Genomic DNA, 6633 nt, shown 5'->3' on the forward strand with positions numbered 1-6633 from the left:
CATTATATCAATGAGTGTCTACCACAAGTAATGCTGTACAAAAGTGTGTGCGTGTGTGTGCATGTGTGTGTTGGGGGAGAGGGAGTGAGAGGGAGAGAGAGAGAGAGAGGATGCCAGGAAATCAGGGCTTATCCGTTGTCATTTTGTGTCTCTCCCTTAGGATTAGACTTGTGTCTTATTAATGAAAAACTCATCAGATATCAGAACAGCTCCCTGAGGAACCAACCAGGGTTATGAGACACATGTAAGATTAAGACCCGGTTTAAATACTGTGTGTGTATGTATGTGTGTGTGTGTGTGTGTGTGTGTGTGTGAAGGAGAATGAGTGAGTAGCAGAGGAGAGATTTCAGAGTGGTATTTAATTTTCCAAGATGAGGGATTATCACTGGCAGAATTTGATCATTCAGCTCTGATCTCAGGATGTTCAATCACAGCTTATCCCAAATATTAAACTCTCCGTCTTTTGTCCCCTTTTGCCTCAATCCCCAGCACACAAACATAGTTCCACACACACACAAAACACAGATGCTTTGCGCCGCTCCTCATCGAGTAAAGTGGCCTGCTGAGCCTCCTGTCGGGGCCGTGTGTGTTATGTGATTGTTCAGCCACCTGGTGACCTCCGGGGATGGGCGAGGAGAGGAGATGGCAGAGGCAGGCGCTGCAGGGCTGCGCCGGGGTCGTAGCCAGGCTTTAGTGTCTTATGGAGGCAGCTGAGGAGAGTAAATTAAAAAACTGTTACATTTAATCCGGAGCACCAAGAACAAGTGGCACACACTCCAAAATCTGATCTCACATGTTAACACGGACCTGGATGAGCTTAAACACATGTGCGTGTGTGTGAGTGTGTGTGCACATAGAGAAGTGTACCCCCACTGTTCCACGCTGTGCGTCTGGGCCGGATGGAGGAGAGGAGAGGGGAGGGGGTGACAGGAGGTGGTACGAGGTCCTGATCTGCACTCTCATTTTCAGCCTGGAGATCTGCACCCGGGACATCTGGGTCACGTCATTACTGCAATCTTCTGCTTGTTCATTCCCAGCTTTACTGGGCTTAAGAGAGACCAAAACACACAAAGCACATCAACACTCAGACACACAGGGATAAAGACGTGTACGCTGCGTGTAACAGTTGTGCGCAGTGAAATAAAATGACATCTTAGAAAAGATTACATTTTGGACAGTGTCTTCACGGTGATTTATTGGGACGCTGTGAGAGGCTGGGTGGAATCAGCCTCCTGAAAATCTAAATCTGCAGCATTTTTGAAGACATGCACAGGTTTGACAGAGCTGATGGATTCCAAGAAGCACAGACAAAAAAGTCTTTCACAAACTTGCTATCATGAATGCAATAAAAATTTGGCATCATGTCACCCATTTAAACAGCCCTCTAATCATGAACTTACCATGAACATGCCAATAAATTTCAAGAAGTAATTGTATTTAGTTTGTTTCACTGTATCACACGAGAGTATAGAAGGGCCTTTTTATAATTCCCAAAATTATTCACACCATTTTACAAGCAAGTAACATTGTCACCACTCATGAATACTTTAAGGGTGCATTAAAGAATTATGGTCAATAAATACACAGAAATGCTTAAAATGACTCTTCACCTTTCATAACCTGCATAAACTATTTCTGAAAATTGGCTCACAAAAAAAAAATTGGGAAAAGGTATGTTTATTTCACAGAGGCTGCCTTTTAACCATGTCTGCATCCAATTTTCTGTTCCCACCTAATGAATATAGAGATTAACACTTGCTTATTTGCATTTGGTTACACCTTTAGGTATTTTCATCCATACATTATTTGTCAAACAATTGTTATAGGTTCTAGTTGAATTTATATACATACTCAGGGACCAGAAAAACGGTATCTCGTGCACTCAGGCTGGTTTTGTTATACAAAACAACTTGAATTCAATTTTCTGCAAATAAATGTGAATAGATCAAATTTTTTCGAGGTTGTAAACATGTTTTAATTTATTGAAATTATTTTATATTATTATTATTATTATTATTATTATTATTATTATTATTATTATTTACATGAATGGATCTGATGTTACCATGCACTTCACCTCTTTGCTTGTTTGTTGCGGTCATACTGCCCTCTAGCGGCTCTCTTCTGGTTTTACAACGGGGGAGTAGTTTGAACTGTCAACCAATAGGGGGCGGTGTCACACACCATACCTGAGAGGGAACCCACCACTCGACTTCAGAACAATAAAAGTGCAAAGTAGTTATTGGTATCCCATTGAATGAATCAAATGGATTCATTGTTTCTTCTGTTCGAGCATAAAGCCGCCGGTTTAATCCAGTCATCAGGTGAGAAGTGTGTGAACAGACAGAGTGCTGTGACGTGACTATTCTGAGTGTACCTGGCTATGGTTTGTCATGAACGTCAGCAGGTGTTTAACTTCAGAGGCTTCACGTGCTGTCCAGAGCGACAGTCAGACTAAAAACTCTGCTCCAGGTGAGGCTCGAACTCACAACCTCGGCATTGCTCAGCTGAATACTGTCATATAAGTACCGCGCGCTAACCGATTGCGCCACTGGAGCTTCAGCTGTCCGCGGCCGGTAAGTGGGTTGAAGAAAGCCAAGGACCTGAGAGGAACCCTCGCGCTCGTTGCAGCGTGCGGGTCATTCTTTTTGTTCTGCCGTGAGGGAAACGACAGTAAAAAGCAGGTGTGTGACTGACGGGACGCCGGCGGTCGCGTGAAGACAGAGGACGGGAGCCCCGTGGAGCCAAGGCATGGGCTGCGTTCACGTACCTCTCACAAAGCTCGGAAAAATCAGTATTGGAACAAATGATCTTCAGAGTGATTTAAAAGCGTAAATATATTGATTAGTTTAATAATTTCACTTCCAAATCGGTTATATGTGTTTCCTCTGTTGCTAATTGATTTTTTCTTAATTGCCTTGGTTGCAATGTGTGTGTTTTTGTTGTTGTTGTTGTTGTTGTTGTTGTTGTTGTTGTTGTTGTTGTTGTTGTTGTTGTTGTTGTTGTCAAAATCCATCATTAACCTGAGCTGTGCACAAAGGTTTTATCATTAAGATAGCAGAATAGCTACACCACAAATTGCCCCTTGGATTCCCGTCATAGTGATTTTTACATCAGAATGTTTTTTCAGAAAACAAAGCTAACATTTATTACACAATGAATGAAGGGAATGACAGTTTATGAAGTAGCCTTTAATAATTTTTGAGTAAGGTTTAAAAAAATGTTTTTATATAATGCTTCACACAGTAACTTCATACTCTGCATTGCTTTATCCAGCATTGCTCATCTTTAAAAAAATTGCTAGTCCATCAAAAGACAAACAAGTTACACTGACGTTTACATTTACATGGAGGGTCGCCAGTTAACCTCAAATGTATGTTTTGGACTGTCAGAGAAAGTACTTTGATAACTCTCAGTGAGAACATGCAAACTCCACACAGAAAGGGCCCTGAACTTGGACTTCATCCTGGGATATTTTACCATGAGGTGTAGAGTATTAAACACTTTCACTTTCACCCAATTTATGAAAACAGTGTCTGTTCTCCAGAACACTTATTGTTCATTAACAGCATTCATGGCATAACTTAGATGTGAATGACTGAGATAACGGCAGCAGTGTTTTCACAGCTGACTGGACAACAAACTCAGCAAAGCAAAGCCACATCTGTGTACCGCGCTTTTCCTGCCTTGAAGTGGCAGCACCTTTACGCATCAAGCCCGACTGATGCAGAAGATGTTGTCGTACTTTGTATCTTGTCTCTGCACAGCGCCCTGACCTCTGTTCCATCCCTGCCGTCACGCTTTGGGATCAACTGTAACTCTGACTCCAAATCGGATGTTCTCTCCCAGCACAGCCGCTCAAACTCAGTCATGGTGTTATGAGCTGAAATGAAGCAAATCTGTGCAATCAGGTTCACTAAATAAATAAATATATAAGTAAATAAATTATGAATAGCCTTTTCAGAGGTGCAGACAGCTTGGACCACTTTGTGCCTGTCGTGCTTTATTAGATCGTCTCTTCTCAAAGATAATCATCAAAGTTGAACATGTTTTTTTGAAAAACCTCTAATATGTCCGGACAACATCAACGGTTGTGGAGATCATTTTAAAATGATTGAAAACTCTTTTAACTAGATTAATCTGAATCTGGGTAATAATAACACTGAAATTGCTGGATAACGAAGCAACTTTGGAGTTGTGTCTTGATAAACAGAAAATAACTTTTTTTATTGCTGTTTAGTGCTGTAAGCAGAATACTATCATCAGATAGAGACGGGATACCTTTATACTGTATACCACATATTAGAAAGGCAGGTTACACCCATCACACACTCATTCACATGCACCAGCGATGAGTAATCTGAAATGAACCCAAGATACTGAAGATACCGTCTCCATGAGCCAAGAGTAGAAAAAGTGATTGTTACATTCTAATGATTTTTGTGTTGGCTGCTATATAAGAAGCACATCTTGTACTCTTTCATGGTTCCTTGTGTAAAGGCAAATGTTTAATTAGCAATCAGTCATTTGAGCAGATATAAAAGATCAAAATATGCAATCATAAAACACGATATTACGATAATGCTGCTGATTGGAAATATTGAGACATAAACATCGAGCTGGACACCATGTTCATGTTTAAAGAGCCGTGATGATAGAGCATGATCTGCAAATGAAACCCATTTCTGAGCACAATAACAGAGCGAGCGTCAACACATTCGTATAAAAGGCAGCAAAGTATCTCAAGGCCGGCTCGGAGCTCCCTCCAATGCCATTTATATTCCGACGGCACTCCTTGTTCCTCATCACTATGTCAAACTGCCATATTTCGGCAGGGATATTTTTTTTTTTTACGACATCTTCTCAAAAGGCCGCCGTGTTCCTCAGCACCATCCAGCCCGCTTCTCTCCCTTTGAAGGCAGTGAAAGGAGAGAAACACATGTGAAGAGATGAAGTGGGTGGCTCATACACTGCAAGCTTCTCGAAGCAAATGATTCACTGAAGTTGTGGATCAAAAACAAAATTCTATTATTCTAGTAGTTTCTTTAACTAAAAATGCAAAAGAAAGTAAAGGAATAAGTATTCTTTGTTCTCATGACGTTTATCAACATTTCTGTTTCTTCATTTAATTTTAAACTAAGAGCCTGTTTATGTCCCTTTTAAGTGGTACATTTATGGCTTCTAGTCCCTCCATGATCTCCGGACGTCAACCAAATTGAACATTTGTGAAAACTGGCAGAGGCTGGGATCAGCTTGGACCCGCTGTTTGTGTAAGTGACCAACGCAACCACATGCTGATGGAACGATGAGCTCTGCCCCACAGCAGGGAGTGAGCAGACTGCTGACCAGCTGCTTGCGACTCTTTCACATGCTGCTGAAGGTCCTGTCTGTTAAATGAATTCATGAAATTGTCTTGATCTGTTAATTTATTTCAATAGCAAAGAAAATGACCACAAATGACTCACCGAGAACGGTCAAGGTGTTGTCGTTTTTTTTTGTTCTTTTTTTTCTTCCTTTTTATTGTTGTCAGCATATTCATAATTCAACACATGACGTACAGGAAACACCAACATAAACATTCTGAATGAAAGAGAAGAAATCATGTGACCCACGGGTCAGCGGAGGCTCTCATCCTCAAAGACATGCGGCGGCGATGCCAGTTTAAAACTCAGAATAAACACGCCTGAAGGCCTGACGGGGTCAACCGGCAACTTTGTGGGGCAACGCCCGCTTGTAACATTGTCATGCAGCAGGGAAGGAGGGACAGGAAGAGAGAGAGAGAGAGAGAGAGAGAGAGAGAGAGAGAGAGAGAGACAGAGGAACGACAGGAAAAACGTGATTATTGGATTTATAGAACAAATGATCGGGGATCGACCGATGTAGTCAGCAGACGGCTAGCAGCTGCTGGCAATGTTACTCGTTTTTTTTTTTGTTTGTTTTTTTGCCACAAAAGGTTGCCGGTGTATCGCAGCCTGGAGGGAAATAAGACAGATCCATGCCCTTCTCTGCTGCAAAGGAAGTGCTTTAGTACCCATGTCACGGCTAGGTAGGTACAGTCGGCCATAGAAATCAGGTGAGCAGAATTTACAGTGTTGTCATGAGATATACAATATATTCTATATACAGAGGAGGAGGGAGGTTTATGCTGTTTGATGTAAGCTGGATCTGCAAGGTTTATGCTTTATTGAAAGTGTTAAACCTGGAGATGTGATTCTTTCTTTCTTTTTTTAGGGGGTATGTCAAATAATACTGTCTCCGGGTCATCATTCTTCAACGCCGGCTCCGGGTCAGACTTCAAGATGAGCTTAAAAAAACAAACAAAAAAAAAAAAAAACCTGGAAGTTCTCAAGCCTGTATTTCCCAAAAGGCCGCTGGTTCAGCCTCACTTTAGTGCATTTTTTTTTTTTTTTTTAATGTCAGCGGTGGACATGTGTCTCTTCTCCCATGATAAAAGGGCCTCAAGGCCCAGAAATCCCAACCTCATGCCCCCACCCCAACCCGCCCCACCCCTCCCCCCCCCCCCCCCCCCCCCCCCCCCAGCCCACCCCGACTCCCCAAAAATTAGCTTTATACAAACTGATAAAAGTTCACGACAATTCACCATCAACACAAAGGTCACACTGAGATCCGTCG

At 42.0% G+C, this 6633-nt stretch overlaps 1 non-coding gene across 1 annotated transcript; it reads right to left on the reverse strand.

Annotated features, from left to right (window-relative positions):
• Positions 1-2464: 2464 nt before the first annotated feature.
• On the reverse strand, positions 2465-2558 carry trnai-uau (transfer RNA isoleucine (anticodon UAU)). Its single transcript has 2 exons — positions 2521-2558; positions 2465-2500 (listed from the first exon to the last, which is right to left on the reverse strand). It is a non-coding gene; the product is annotated as a tRNA-Ile (tRNA).
• Positions 2559-6633: the final 4075 nt, after the last annotated feature.

Source organism: Salarias fasciatus, chromosome 8 (genome assembly GCF_902148845.1).
Source record: "Salarias fasciatus chromosome 8, fSalaFa1.1, whole genome shotgun sequence".
Lineage (NCBI taxonomy): Eukaryota > Metazoa > Chordata > Actinopteri > Blenniiformes > Blenniidae > Salarias > Salarias fasciatus.